Genomic DNA, 14,333 nt, shown 5'->3' with positions numbered 1-14,333 from the left:
TAATCCGCTGATGTGGTGTTAATCCATATGTTAGCTGTTGAACATCCATGGCACTGGTCCAGTTGTAGCAGAGAACTGGTATTTGACACATGCATTTTTGTTTTGAATCGATTTCTTGTTTTTCTGCTCTTTTCCTTCTCACACTCATAAATCCAGGCAAAAAGGGTGACACACAGTCTCTCGGAGCAGGAAGGAGGTGTATCATATGGACTGGCAACTGAGGATGTGAGACTAATGTGACAGGTGCAGGCTGAGAGAGTAACAGCATGGGAAGAGGAGGTGGAAAGACCCTGTGGAGGAGGGGTCAGTGTTTGAAACAGGAGGATTGAGAGAGATTAATTGGTCTTTCACTTATGAGCTGACAGACCCTTGCAGTATATCACTGGTAGTGCTGCCATTCTCATTATCTTTATATGAACCGTGGAAGATGTGAAAGGGAAAGGAAATCATTGAACAACCACATCTATTTAATCACAGGTGGTTGATTTAAAAGAAACATCCCTCATCAGGTTGGAGTAATAAGTAATTAAGAGGCTTATGAGCATGTAATTACTGCATATGGGCATTACTGAGATACCCAGAGTTATAGTACAGATAATTCTCTCACATACAGTGCCTGGTGAAGATGTGTAAAAAGCCTTTTAATAAATTCAGCTTTGTTCACATAAATGTAATCACACTCTAGAATATTTTAATCAGCAATCAATGACTCCCTGTTTTCTCTTAGTCGCTATTCAAAATGGGAAAGACAAAAGAACATGCTATTTAAGTTAGACTGATGATGCATGTGTTGATTTAAATTAAAAAAGATAACAAATTGCTGACCTGAATCCTAAGTTTTCCCACATATACAGTTAGAGCAATACTCACTCAGTGACAAAGATATAAACAAGGTAGAAAGCAAATCACAAAACAAATGACTGACATTCACTGCCACAGCACTGCAGCAAAATTTGCAGTGTGGGACTAGGCTACTGCAAAGGAATATTCATGTATTTTAGGGCTTTTTACACATTTTTACCAAGAGTGCCAAGAATTGTGGAGGGCAGTAGCATTCTGCAAAGACTCGATGCAGAGTTGAGAGAAAAAAAGGCTTTGTAAAAGGTAATTTTATTTTTTTCCCAGTAGTTTCCATATAAAGTGCATGAAATATGTAGAAGGTTTTATCCATTACAAGGTGATTAGTCCATCTTCTATAGAAAATATAATAGTATGTGCAACAGCAATCTGAGCCAACTGCTTTGTTTTCTTACTCTCTGAATGAGAAACTGGTAATATGTTTGTTTTTTTACAGTATATGAAAATATCTCATTTCAAATGTCACTCCTAATGTATTTTAGCTTTAGAAATTCAATTAATCTCTGAAGAATACTGGTTTGTTCTATATTCCACACCTTATTACTTGAACTGTATTTGAGCCTAAGCCTCTTGAGAACATCTGGTTCAGACTGAAAGTCATCATTAGTTTGAAGTTCAGATGAGAACCAGAGTATTTATAGAGGGTTCTACAGTGACGTAGATCAGCGTGATTACATGTGAGGCTCAGTCACTGACCAATATAACCATACTGACAGCCTGTACTAACTTTATCTCAGTGTTATGAGTTATTGTCTGTTAATGAGGGCCACATACTTTTAAACCTTCTTTTGTACCAAAACAACAGCCTCCCAGCTTAAAATTAGCAGGAAGAGGGACTAATTATAAAGATTAACTTTATTTCCAGATATACATTCCATTTTACACAGACTATACTGTATCCAACAAGGATAGGGGGTGTGAATCTGAAATATCGGTGCTTTCTGTGCAGGAAACATTTAAAACATTTGACTTTCAGGTCTTATCTGATCCATAACCTCACCATATATCCCAGTTCTTCTCATCCTGCTTTGTCTTGTCTCTCTCTGTATTTTATGGAACATCCAAACAATTTAGGAAAAACTGCCTTGTAATAACCTGCACTAACACAATGCAGATCAATCTTTATGCAAAACCTGCTAATCTGTGTAAAGAGATATTGTAACCCTAAACATTAAATGCATAATTTTCAGATGCAGTAGCAGCTGGAAAGCAAACTGTTCAATATTTAGTTTTTTTTTAAAATAAATCCTGCAAATGAAATTCAGAACTTATTACCCTGTTGTGCTATTATTATAATTATACAGTTTAAAAAAAAAGGCACTCTTGCTATTTCCTATTGTGTTGGTAGTTCTACTAAGAAGGATAATCAAAACCTAATCTATCCACCAAACTGCTTCTTCAGTTCAGCCTCCAGTAGTTACCAAAGTCAAGACTCCAAGCAGTAGAACAGAAGCCAGCATGATGCTGAAGTTCATTTAAATGCCAGGGAATCAAGTTGTCAATAAATAATAAATAGCATAGAAATGAGTACAACATACTTCTTGGGTCCACAAACATAGGCATGGTGTAATGTGACCTCTTTAAAGACGTACCCTGCGCTTGTTTTCATTCAGTGAAGACCCTTCTGTCAGCTGCTCAGGTTTTTCAGTGGTCTTATAAACCGGATTTAACCTACAGAAGGTCAGGGTGGGGTCAATGGTATAAAGGCAGCACCAGGACTTACCTTTCTGCTCCATTGTCCAGTCACTAGGTCCTCATGTGGGATATGACACGTTGTCTTTAAAGCTTGGCTGAACAGCAGGACCTAGTTATCACAGACAAAGTTATTTAATATGGTGTGTTCAAAACTCATGGCCAATTTAAAATCACCAAAGAGTCAAACATGGACTGGAAAATCAGGAAAAGAAAGCTCACAGAAGCTCAGCGAGAACACCATGATACAGAATGTGAGAACGACCAGTGGTTTACTCTAAATCACAAGTTGATCATTCATGTCAAAATTACTAAGCTTGTCTCATATAAAACAAAAAACAAAAAACAGCTTTGTTTTCTCATGATGGGAATGACAGGAAAAAAGTGGGTGGTTGTCATGAGGTTTATCCTTTATGGAATCTGGGAGTGAATACTAATGCTGATCAATAATTAGCGTTCTTTGATAGGAAACCTACAGCTTGAATCAATAGCCAAAATAATGAAGTACAACTTTTTTTTTATTGTGGTATCAAAATACTTTCAATTTATCATAACAAAGTGATCTTTTTTTGGTCAAAATAACTAAATATGTTAAGCCATTATCTGGAGAAATTGAACAATGTCATCCAGAGAATATGATGTAAATTACGGACTTGTTAAACAAATTGCCTAGCTTGTCTTTGCTTGACTTTCCATAGATTGTGTAAAATCAGCTGTGCCAACATCAAATCAGCATTACTACAGAAAGTGGGAGGCTGCCAGGGCCGCAACCCACCTTAGTGGTGGCTAAAGAACAAATTAACTAAGTTGCACTTTTACACAAACAGCAAAACATTAGTGAAACATGAAGATGCTAAAAAAATTGTTGCTAGTTGTAGCATTGCTATAGAGGTAAAAAACAAGACACTCAAATGTGAAGATTTCCTTCCTTGTTTTGCAGGCTATAAGCTAGGGTTAGCATTGCAGCACAATTATCTGTTATAGGAAGTTAGAAAAGAAGCAGTTTAAAACTCTTATATTTAATTTTTGATACTTGCCATGTGGCAAAAACATAATAGACATCTGGAAAAATGCCCAATTTATTTAAAATCATCACATATATATTAGCATCCACTTTGAGTGTGATTATTTTCACCAGTGAGTGTTTCTGTACTCCAAAGATATTGGAAAAAGTATTTTTTTGTGGGGAAAGTTTTACAATCATTGAAACCAGCACCGAATAACTTTTTTTTTCTTTCGTGGCTGTAAAGGTTAACTTAGATGGTTGCAAACTGTCTTGAGAGCCCAAAAAAGTGACATTGATTCATTCAAGATCATTGCATAATTTAGAGAAACATGTGTAGTAGACATCGGGTTACAGCTGAGACACATGTATCAACTATACACTGATGGTGGCCACAGATAAGTACGACAAGTAAGTGACAACTCTTTTTTTCTGTTGTAATATTTTAATCATTGTTGGTTGAATTGTTGTTTCCATTTACGCTTATTTGCAATGCATGTTTGTGACTTAAAAAACAAATTAAGAAATTGATCTAAACAATTAAATATAACAAAACATTAAATATGACATTAAATATAACAAAGCAAAAATAATCAACTTGCGTGGAAAATTTTTGTCAAATTGAATTTTTTAGCCATTTCTAAATTCCTACTACAACTGCAACTTATAGTTAGACAGTTTTAAAGCATAAAGAAGCAGAGACAAAATGCACCTTACATTAATAATCCAACTGAGAAACAGATCTTATTGGTTGATTTAGTACATAATTTAAAGCAATTCTGTTTTAGCATTTAATTTTGTGTAGTCATGGAAAAAGCAAAAAGTGTCCCAACTGCCCCAGTGTGCCCTACTACTGCACTGGATTTGTATTGAAAGTGATAACTTGGACCTGAAATTGATGTCACACCCAAGTTGAGTTGGCAAGTTTGAAAAATAGTGGGGTTTGCTCATTACTGTGGTGCTATAAGCGATGCTAAAAGCGAATAACAATGCATTTCTTTCAATTTTATGCATCTAAACACCAGTGAACATGATTACAAACAGGTTGTATGGTACCATGTGAAACTGGTCTAATGTGATTCAAGCTGTCAAAAGTGCTAATATACCAACAATTTTCATTACAATTTATGAATGGCAGCAATTTTGGATACTGAACAATATTCATTATGGCTGAGTGGGAACAAAAATAATGTGGCTTTAAGGTACAAAATGTTGTGTTCAGCAGTTTTCAGTGTCCATGTTGCTGAGCAGAGACACCATATCAAGCAATCCTCCACCAGTGAGTCATATAATACCACTGTTTACAAAATAACAAGACAGTGAAAAGCTAAAAAGGAATAATTTTTACATCTACTATTTAAATATAAATATAGGAAAAGATTGCAAGCCACTATTTAATGTGTTTAACTTTAATAATAGATTTACTCATAACTATGTATGCCCATTATTATCCATTTCCTCTAAGATGAATACCCTGCAATTTTTATTAGTTCCTAATTAGTGTATTTTAGTATGCTAATGTGCTACTCTCAGACAATAAGCGAATTAATGGCTGCTAAATATTGGTTTTGGGAAAAATTCACCATAAGCAAATTGGTATGCTGGCACATTTGTCCCCAACGAGACTGAAGAATACTAGTACACAATCATTCCTTTATTATTAGTCCTATTCCCTCCATATTTGTATAAAACTTATAAGGCACATAACACAAGAACCACAAATAGTCAGCAGAAACCTCTAGACGCTACAGATGACCCTACAAAAACAAATAAATACAAATATCTATTAATCACTAACAGTAAGTGTTGGTTTGTTAGGTTTTCATAGCTGGTTTTAAAGATATTTACCATGAAAAAAGGTATTAAATATTTTAAGTTCAACCCAAACCTCTCCCAAAAAGAGAGCTATTAAACAATCTCCTGGAAGAGAAACATAAGGCCCATTGAAAATAGGCCCTTTTTATTGTAGATGAATGTTTTACATAAGGGGGAGTTAGACTACAGCAGTGTTATATAAAACTGTACTCCTTGTCTCAATCTTTTGCTTTCAACCATTTCTTCCAGCCCAAGCTGTAACCTCTTGAGTTCTTGTTTTACCTCCACCCATCTGAACAATTACCCAGTGAAGTGGAAGCCGCTCTGTCTGCATTGGGCAAAGTCTGAATGGGGGTGGGACGAAAGGAAGTAGCTTTTCCATTGATTAAAACTAAGAGAGGAGCTAATGTTGGATTAAAACAAAGACAGGGGACACATATATTGAGAATGGGGGTTGCTAGAAAAGATTGAGCAACATGTTTTGCAAGTAGTACTGAAACCATAGATTATTATATTTGTCAACAATGAGACATTTGAAAGCAGATAACACATTTTTCATTTCATCTCAACCCCCCCTAAATAAGCATTTACGGGTTTTTCGTATGGGCAAGCTTTCAAACACACACAAAATACACGCAAGGATTTGAGGTCATATGACAGCATATGACAGTTGTGATGTTTTTGGGAAATTCAACCATTCACTCTCCACCACTTCTAATTAGATTGCTGCTGTTTCTCAGAGGAGGCTTCATTCATGTCCACTGCACCATAGGGTCATCAATCTGGCCACACAAAGATAGTCTTCTGTTCTGTTTCAATGTTGCAATCTTAACTTTTTCCGAGTCTACTGGCTAAGCTTCATCTGCAGGCCATTTTTGTCACCATGTCTCATCTCTTGTCAGTTTTTCTAACAGCTCCCACATAGCCCATTTTCCCTCCTCTCAATATTCACATCACAACTTTCTCTCTGCATTTGTTCTTAAAACCTTGTACACCTTCAAACTTTTCATATTTCGCTCAATTACAACTGCAAACCTCAGTGTACTTCATTGGGATTTTATGAGATGTACTCGTACTAGTCATCTTCCACTTTATCCGGGACCGGGTCGCGGGGGCAGCAGACTCTGCAGAGATGCCCAGACGTCCCTCTCCTCAGACACCTCCTCCAGCTCCTCCGGGGGGAGCCCAAGGCGTTCCCAGGCCAGCCGAGAGACATAGTCCCTCCAGTGTGTCCTGGGCCGTCCCCTGGGCCTCCTCCCGAGGAAGGCGTCCAGGAGGCATCCGGTATAGATGCCCGAGCCACCTCAACTGGCTCCTCTTGATGTGGAGGAGCAGTGGCTCTACTCCGAGCCCCTCTCGGATGGCCGAGCTCCTCACCCTATCTCTAAGGGAGTGCCTGGCCACCCTACGGAGGAAGCGCATTTCAGCCGCTTGTATCCAGGATCTCGTTCTTTCGGTCATGACCCAAAGTTCATGGCCATAGGTGAGGGTAGGAATGTAGACCGACCGGTAAATTGAGAGCTTCGGTTTTCGGCTCAGCTCTCTCTTCACCACAATGGACCGGCACAGCGCCCCTATTACTGTGGGAGCCGCACCGATCAGTCTGTCGATCTCCCGCTCCATTCTTCCCTCACTTGTGAACAAGACCCTGAGATACTTAAACTCCTCCACTTGAGGCAGGAACTCCCCTCCAACCTGAAGAGGACAAGCCACCCTTTTCCGGTCGAGAACCATGGCCTCTGACTTGGAGGAGCTGATCCTCATCCCAGCCGCTTCACACTCGGCTGTGAACCGCCCCAGTGCATGCTGTAGGTCTTGGCTAGAGGGGGCCAGCAGGACCACGTCATCTGCAAAAAGAAGAGACGAAATCCTCTGGTCCCCAAACCAGACCCCTTCTGGCCCTTGGCTGCGCCTAGAAATCCTGTCCATAAAAGTTATGAACAGGACCGGTGACAAAGGGAAGCCCTTCCGGAGCTCTATGTGTCTACCATTTTTGTACATTTGGGGAATGAAATTTCTGCCCATTTTTCTTTGCAGATAGCTATTTTTTAAATTACAGTAGATTCAAATCATGTGTAAACATCAGTAATTAAGTCATGTCCTAGATTCTCAATTTAATTTAGGTCTGAACTTTGACTGGGCCATTCTACCACATGAAATGCTTTGATCTAAACCACTCCACTGTAGCTCTGACTGTTTAGTGTCATTGTCTTTCTGGAAGCCGAACCTCCTCCTCCCAGTTTCAAGTCCTTTGCAGGCCACCAAAAGACTTCCTTCCTCGCTTTAAACTTTTTGACAAGGTTATCCTTAACCTGTCTGATTTGTTTACTAATGAGCTTCTTTTGCACCAATATATGCTACATTGGTCTATCACATAACATTCTAACAGATACATAGATGTCTGGGATTGTAATGTTCAAAATGTGAAAAAGTTCATGGGGTTTGAATACTTTTGCAAGGCGCTATAAGTCAATGCCACCAAGCAATTAAAGGAAACCCATGCAGCGTGTGTCTAATGTGTTGGTATTATACACAATTAGCTAAATTCAGCACTTCAGAGCTGTATAAATTTAGTTACTTCATCTCTCTCTTTAAGCTTGAAAACTGAGCTGGTAGAACCAGAGAGCAGAACCACACTCAGGAAGGATGGAGCTCCACTCAAATGAATCTCCACTGGACGGCCCAGTAAAGGAGTGCAGCCATTTTTTGGGAGTGAGGAGCCATCTCCCTGGTGAGTACCATGGCAACACCCAACATAGACCCCAGCTTCCAGAGATGTTCTTTTCAAGCTCCCAGTCTAATGTGGCAGGCCAGTTTTTTTTTTTGTTATGGGCCTTCTATTGCTCCCACTCTCTCCAGTCCATTCTTATGTTTCTTCTTTTTTTCTCTGCCTGCATGACATGGCCCTGGCCTTGTTTGCCAACCTGTTGAGGCTGTGAGCAGACTGCTGATGGTGAGTGTCCGTGGGAAAATGTTGCCAGATAACACACTGGTATGTGACAGTAAGGGAGGGCTAATAATGCCTGTGTGGAATAAGATGGAAAAACATTACCACGGACAGAGTGACTCGGCCTATATATATATATATATATATATATATATATATATATATATATATATATATATATATATATATGGTTTTTCAAAGCTTAGCTTCTGTACTTGTTTTGTTGTTTTCTTTTTTTTTTATGTAGTCCTTCTTGACCATAACAATATAGTGTGCAGTTTGATCTTCTAAAATGAGAAAACTAAACAAAGAGAAAAAAAAAAAAATGTCAAAACTTACAGTCTTTAAATCTTTTACCAATTCATAAGATTAATATGTATCTACTTTTTGCCATTTTTATTTCCTCCTAATTCCATTTTCATAAATCATTTAACAAAAGGAAAGAGACTGGTCAGAAATGGGAGATGCAAAAACCACAGCTAACCAAAAAGAACACAAAGACCCATCTTACATTTCCCAAAAATGATCTTGATAATTCCCAAGACCTTCAGAAAAATATTCTGTGTACTGAAAATGGAAAGGAGATTAAACTAACACAACATTTCTGAACACAGCATAATTCTAAACATGGTGGTGGTAGTGTTACATGGCCTGAAAGACTTGCTGTAAATAATGAAATTATGAATTCTTTGTGACCTTCGGCGTAAGTGGACTTGGGTTATGCAGCTGGACAATGACTAGAAGCACACCAGCAAGTCTACCTCTGATTTCCTAAAAAAAAAAAGAACACTGAAGGGTAGGATCACAAGAGGCCTAGTCAAAGTCTGGACTTAAATTAGTAATGCTGTTGGATGACCTCAAACAGGTCGTTAATATTCAAGAACACTCCAATATGGTGGACTTAAACAATTCAGCAAAGAAGAGTTGTCCAAAATCTCTTCACAGGGATGTTAAAGAATCATTCCCAGTTATCCCAAACACTTAATGGCACTGGTTGTGCCCCCAGGAGTGGCACAACCAGTTATCGGGTTGAGAGGACATACACATAAAATAGGGCTTGGTTGGTTTGAATAACTATTTTCTCTTAATAATTAAAATCTCCATTTAGAAAAGGCTTTTTTGTCTTTACTTATCTTTTATATTAAAGAAGAACTCTATAGGAGTGCAAATATTTTCTTGCACTACATTTAGCAATGAGTATAGCCTGGGTTAGATTGTTCTGTAGTGCCCTAATTTACATAGTATTATTGTAGATTAATATCGAGGTTTAGGATCTTGTCAATAAAATTTACAATGAATGTAAAAAAATTAAAAAGATATCGCACACAAATGTTCAAAATGGAAACTCCATATGTGTCTTGTCTATAAATGAGCTATGTCCCAAATATCTATAAACTGCTTTTCCTCCATATTTGTGAGAAATAATGGGCTACATTAATATAAATCAGATACAAAAACCATGAAAATTTGGGTTTTCTGGTTTATTACATTCATGAAACCATGATTACCAGGAGTTATTTAAGGTGCATGTTAACTATTACATTGTTGCAGACATAACATAGCTTTAATAGTATAGGAAGGTATGTTCACATCACAATCATGCTGAATAATTCACAGGTCTTACTGCCAATGAGTATTTGACACATGCAAGAACAAAGCTTCCTATTGACGTTAACAGAGAGCCACCTTGTGGATAAAAGGTGAAGTGCAGACAGGGAAGAAATCAGACATTAACCAGTGTTTATTTTGTCATGGATATTTAAAAAAAGAACACACACACAGAAGCTTATCACGGCTAAATTTAAACGAAAGAAAGATATTCAACAGATTCTCTATTTTAGTATACATTTACCTGCATAATTCAAAATTTATAATCGAGCTTGATCTGTTACCTCACTTCATCATTCTAACGTGAATCCATGAGTGTCTGCAGCCAGCTGAGGTGGCGCGACACTTTTTGGAAGATGTACCCTTTGGTGCATCTGGTTGGCTCACCACCCCTGTGAGAAACAACACATCTCTGTCCAAAACCTAAGTCCAGTCCATGTGAAAACAAGTCCAGGCTTGGTTATGCAAGGATATTTGGAAAATACCGGCTCGTTTTGCATCTGGTTTCATTCGGGCCGCTTAGTCTGGCGGTTCTTTTGCTTTATGTTGAGAGCATGGGAAATCTCCAACACGGACTTAAAATGCTGTGGAAATCTGTCAAGATCATATTTTCTCCTCTGAGATGCGCGTCGTGTTTTCACGTAAGCTGCTTCTTTCGGTGAAGCATGTTATCTTTCAAAACCAATCACACATATATAGAATATTGATGATGTATTACAGATAATTCCAGTTCCCACGGTCCCTGAATGCAACAGCTGGGAATATGTTGTTCAGCCGCTGTGTTGAGCTGTCACGATTCCTCACCCCCGTGGTCAAATGTTCAAATGTTTTTCTTTTGAACAAACTTTTTTTTTTCAGGTTCAAATTTTTTTTTCGTTTGAACAAATGTTATGGCCCCAACTTAGCTCCACAGTATCTCCACACATTAAGATGCTCTCAGCGAAGTCTTTCTCTGGCAGACAGGCTGGGACGATGTGTGGCTTAAAGACTATGCGGTTGCGAAGCTCGATCACAGCAAGGTCTTTTTCAGGACGGTCTCTCACGTGACGAGGGTGGTGGTGAACTATCTTTATATACAGGATCTGCTCTCCCTCTTCATAGTCTGTGCTGCACTTTCCTGAGAAGACGCGGGTAAGGAAAGATGACAGGATTAAATAATTTGTGTTGTACAGAGCAATGCCCAGATTCAAGACACATACAATGCAGGATTAAGGTATAAAACAAATATACCAAGCTTTAAACATCTCACTTCGCACTGTTCATTTTCATAATATGTTAAGAGTGTGGCACATCCATAAAGTACCAAGACACAGATATCCACCTTAACTGACGGACCAAGCAAAGAGAGCATAAATCAGAGAAGCATGCTATGAATCAGAAAAAGGCGGACCCAAGATTCAGCCAGACGCAGTACTGAAAGTTTAAAAGGTTTATTCAGCCACAGGAAAACGTCACACAGGTAACACTCCTCACATCTTCCAGGAATCACTGCTTTTGTTTTGAGTGGAACTTGAAACCCAGAGGGGAAACCTCAGTGGGCGGCAGGCGGTGATCTCCACAGCACAGGTAAGAAGTGACTCCAGGCTGAATAATCTGAGGGCTAGGCTGGCTCAATAATCCAAGGACAGAAACAGGGTCAACGATCGGAACAAGAGGCATCAGGCAAGGGGCAGGCAGAGGCATAAACCAGATGCAGGAAACAAGGTCAACAACCAAAATCCAAATAGTCCGACAGGGAGCAGGCAGAGGCATAAATCCAAAAGGCAAGCAAGGTCAAGAAACAATGATCAGACAGGAAGGAACGCTGGATATCTACTCACACGATGGCTTTCAAAAATCTGGCACCGTCTGCTTGTCAGAGTCAGTATATATCAGGGAAGACACAGGTGCTTGGCATTCCACAGATTGCACTACACTGCAGCAGCCACCAGGTGCATCTAATCTGCTGATTGCAGCCAGGGAGACAGGGTATAGCAGACGTGCCAGAATCATAACAAAGCAGCCAAGTTACCCGCAGTAACTGACTGAGTTGCAGAGATCCGCACAGCTCATGTAGGAGGAACTGTTGACAGGACAACATAAATCTGGCCTTTATGGAAGCAGAGGAGTGTCTCAAATTTTTTTCTTCAGGGGGCCAGGTAGGGGCACAGGTGGTAGAAGGGTGGCAGCCTGAAGGGTAGTGTGCGAGGTATTGTATTTTTGTTCTGTCATGTTTCTGTTTTTTAATACAGCAAAAAAAAACAAATAATAAAATAAAATATACTGTCCTAAAGCTGCCAAAGTTTTATCTGCCATTAAAACGCTTCAACCCAACAGCAACAACTTGAATTTTGTCTCATTTGTTGTTTTTTTGTTCCCACTAAATTATATATTTTTTCTGTACATAGTATGTATGTTTCGTTCTGTTATGTTTTGGTTCTTAAAAAAAAAGAACAAAAACAAAAACAAATTCCAATGAACAAAAACATGCGCAGCTCATTACCAGTTGTGACTCCGTACTGCGATAACCACTCGGCAGCCTGTTAGGAATAACCTTTTTATTATTACTTATAGATGAGTTTTCACAGACATACCATATTGATAAAGTATAAATTTTAATGTTTTCACTTTTGTTAGGATATGGATAAGAATCCTCATTGATGTACATTACAAGGATAAATGACCTATGGTTTGACATTGTGGAATAGTCTGCAACTGGGTTGGTTAGAATGCTGCAGGAACACTTAGATTAAGGATTGGATACCTGCTATTACACACTCTAATAGATAGACACCACAATGGTGACACACAGTCTACTGATAAACACTGAGGGAGTGTACGTCCCTTGCCTGGGAGTACCAGACATAAAACTACATGTAACCTTCTATCAAGGCTGCTTCGTCAATTTGATCTCAGAGACGATCCAGGATGGAAGCCTCAACACTGATCTCTGTAACCATTCCTCTGCCTTATTAGGCCCGAGCAGCAAAGCAGCTGCGAAGGCCTATTGTAATTCAAATGTTTATTATTAGGCCCGAGCAGGAAAACTGCAAGGGCCTATTGTAATCGCTCGAATTCTTATTATTATTATTCCAGGGACTTTTGGCAGGGCAATATGGGGACTTTGCCATATCCCAAAACTCACCAAATTTTACCCAAAATTGTCCCCCGCGTGAAATTTTAGTTCTTTAATGTCGTCGTCAGTGGGCGTGGCCAAACCACTTAGCCACGCCCCCAAACGTGAGATAGGCCAAACCGTAAGTCGTACAGAACTGAAATTTGGCACAATGCTAGAACTCCTCAAACCCAGAAAAAAAGTCTCTTGGGGGTATGCCCTAAAATGCACAGGAAGTCGGCCATTTTGGGTCAAAGGACAATTTTTGCCCATTTTTTACTTTTACTCACCTCGAACTTTAACGAACTCCTCCTAGGGATTTTGACCTATCGGCTTCATATTTGGTCAATATGCAGTTAAGGCATGGGGGATTAAAAGTTATCAAAATTTTGAGTTTTCGGCCATGTTTAGGGGGCGTGGCCGGGGCACAAACTTGCCGTTCGTGCTCAAAGTGAAAAGATGCAATAACTTTCCCAAAGAAACGACAAATCAAACCAAAGTTGGCATGAAGGAGGACCTTTGGGTTCCCGATGATCCTATGGGGTCATATTCTGACATCATCAAAGCAACGTCCCCTGAAAACCGGACGTCACTTTTTTCACTTGGAAAGGTGCCTCTCTGACCCTCTTGACCCAATCAACTTGAAAGTGTGTCAGAAGACAGACAACTAGTGGGTCTAACTTTGTTTGAAGCACAGTAACTTTTCAGAAAAAGGCATGGCCGTGGTGGCGCGGCGAAGTCAGACGTCACGCCATGGCCATACGTTTGGCTCTAATTTCCACATAGATCATCTGATCTGCACCAAATTCAATGTGATTGATCCTTATCTGATGACATATTTGGTGGGCGTGGCCTAATTTGTCCACAGCGCCCCCTAGACAATTAAAAAAAAACAGCCCCAAGCCATGCTTTGACCAAGGAATCTGAAATTTGGTACACTTATGTATCTTCTTGGGACCTACAAAAATGTCTATTGGAGCAATGGTCTAAACCCCACAGGAAGTCGGCCATTTTGGATTGAAGTTGCCATTTTGACCCTCTTTTGGGCGTTTTTAGCCCGCATATCTGAGCGAACTCCTCCTACAGCTTTTGACTTAGAAATTTCAAAATCACTCAGTATGGTCTTAAGGGATATGGGATCAAAAGTTATCAAAAGCTTTTAGCTACATGAAAGTATGTGGGCGTGGCCACGCCTCAAAATATGACTTCTCGCCATAAAACACTACATTGATATAGCTCATACAAGGAAAGTCACAGACCAATGAAACCTTCTGGGATTGATCTGCCTCTAGGCCTCAACAATATTCACTGATCAG

General features: G+C 39.3%; 1 protein-coding gene across 1 annotated transcript in view; it reads left to right on the top strand.

Moving 5' to 3' along the window:
- LOC124863911 overlaps window positions 1-14,333 on the top strand; it is a 265,902-nt gene that overhangs the window by 158,053 nt on the left and 93,516 nt on the right. The window lies entirely within an intron of this gene.

The sequence above is a fragment of the Girardinichthys multiradiatus genome, chromosome Y (assembly GCF_021462225.1).
Source record: "Girardinichthys multiradiatus isolate DD_20200921_A chromosome Y, DD_fGirMul_XY1, whole genome shotgun sequence".
NCBI classification, from domain to species: Eukaryota; Metazoa; Chordata; class Actinopteri; order Cyprinodontiformes; family Goodeidae; genus Girardinichthys; species Girardinichthys multiradiatus.
Note: the sequence above shows the minus strand (reverse complement) of the source record. Positions and strands in the feature narration are given on the sequence as shown.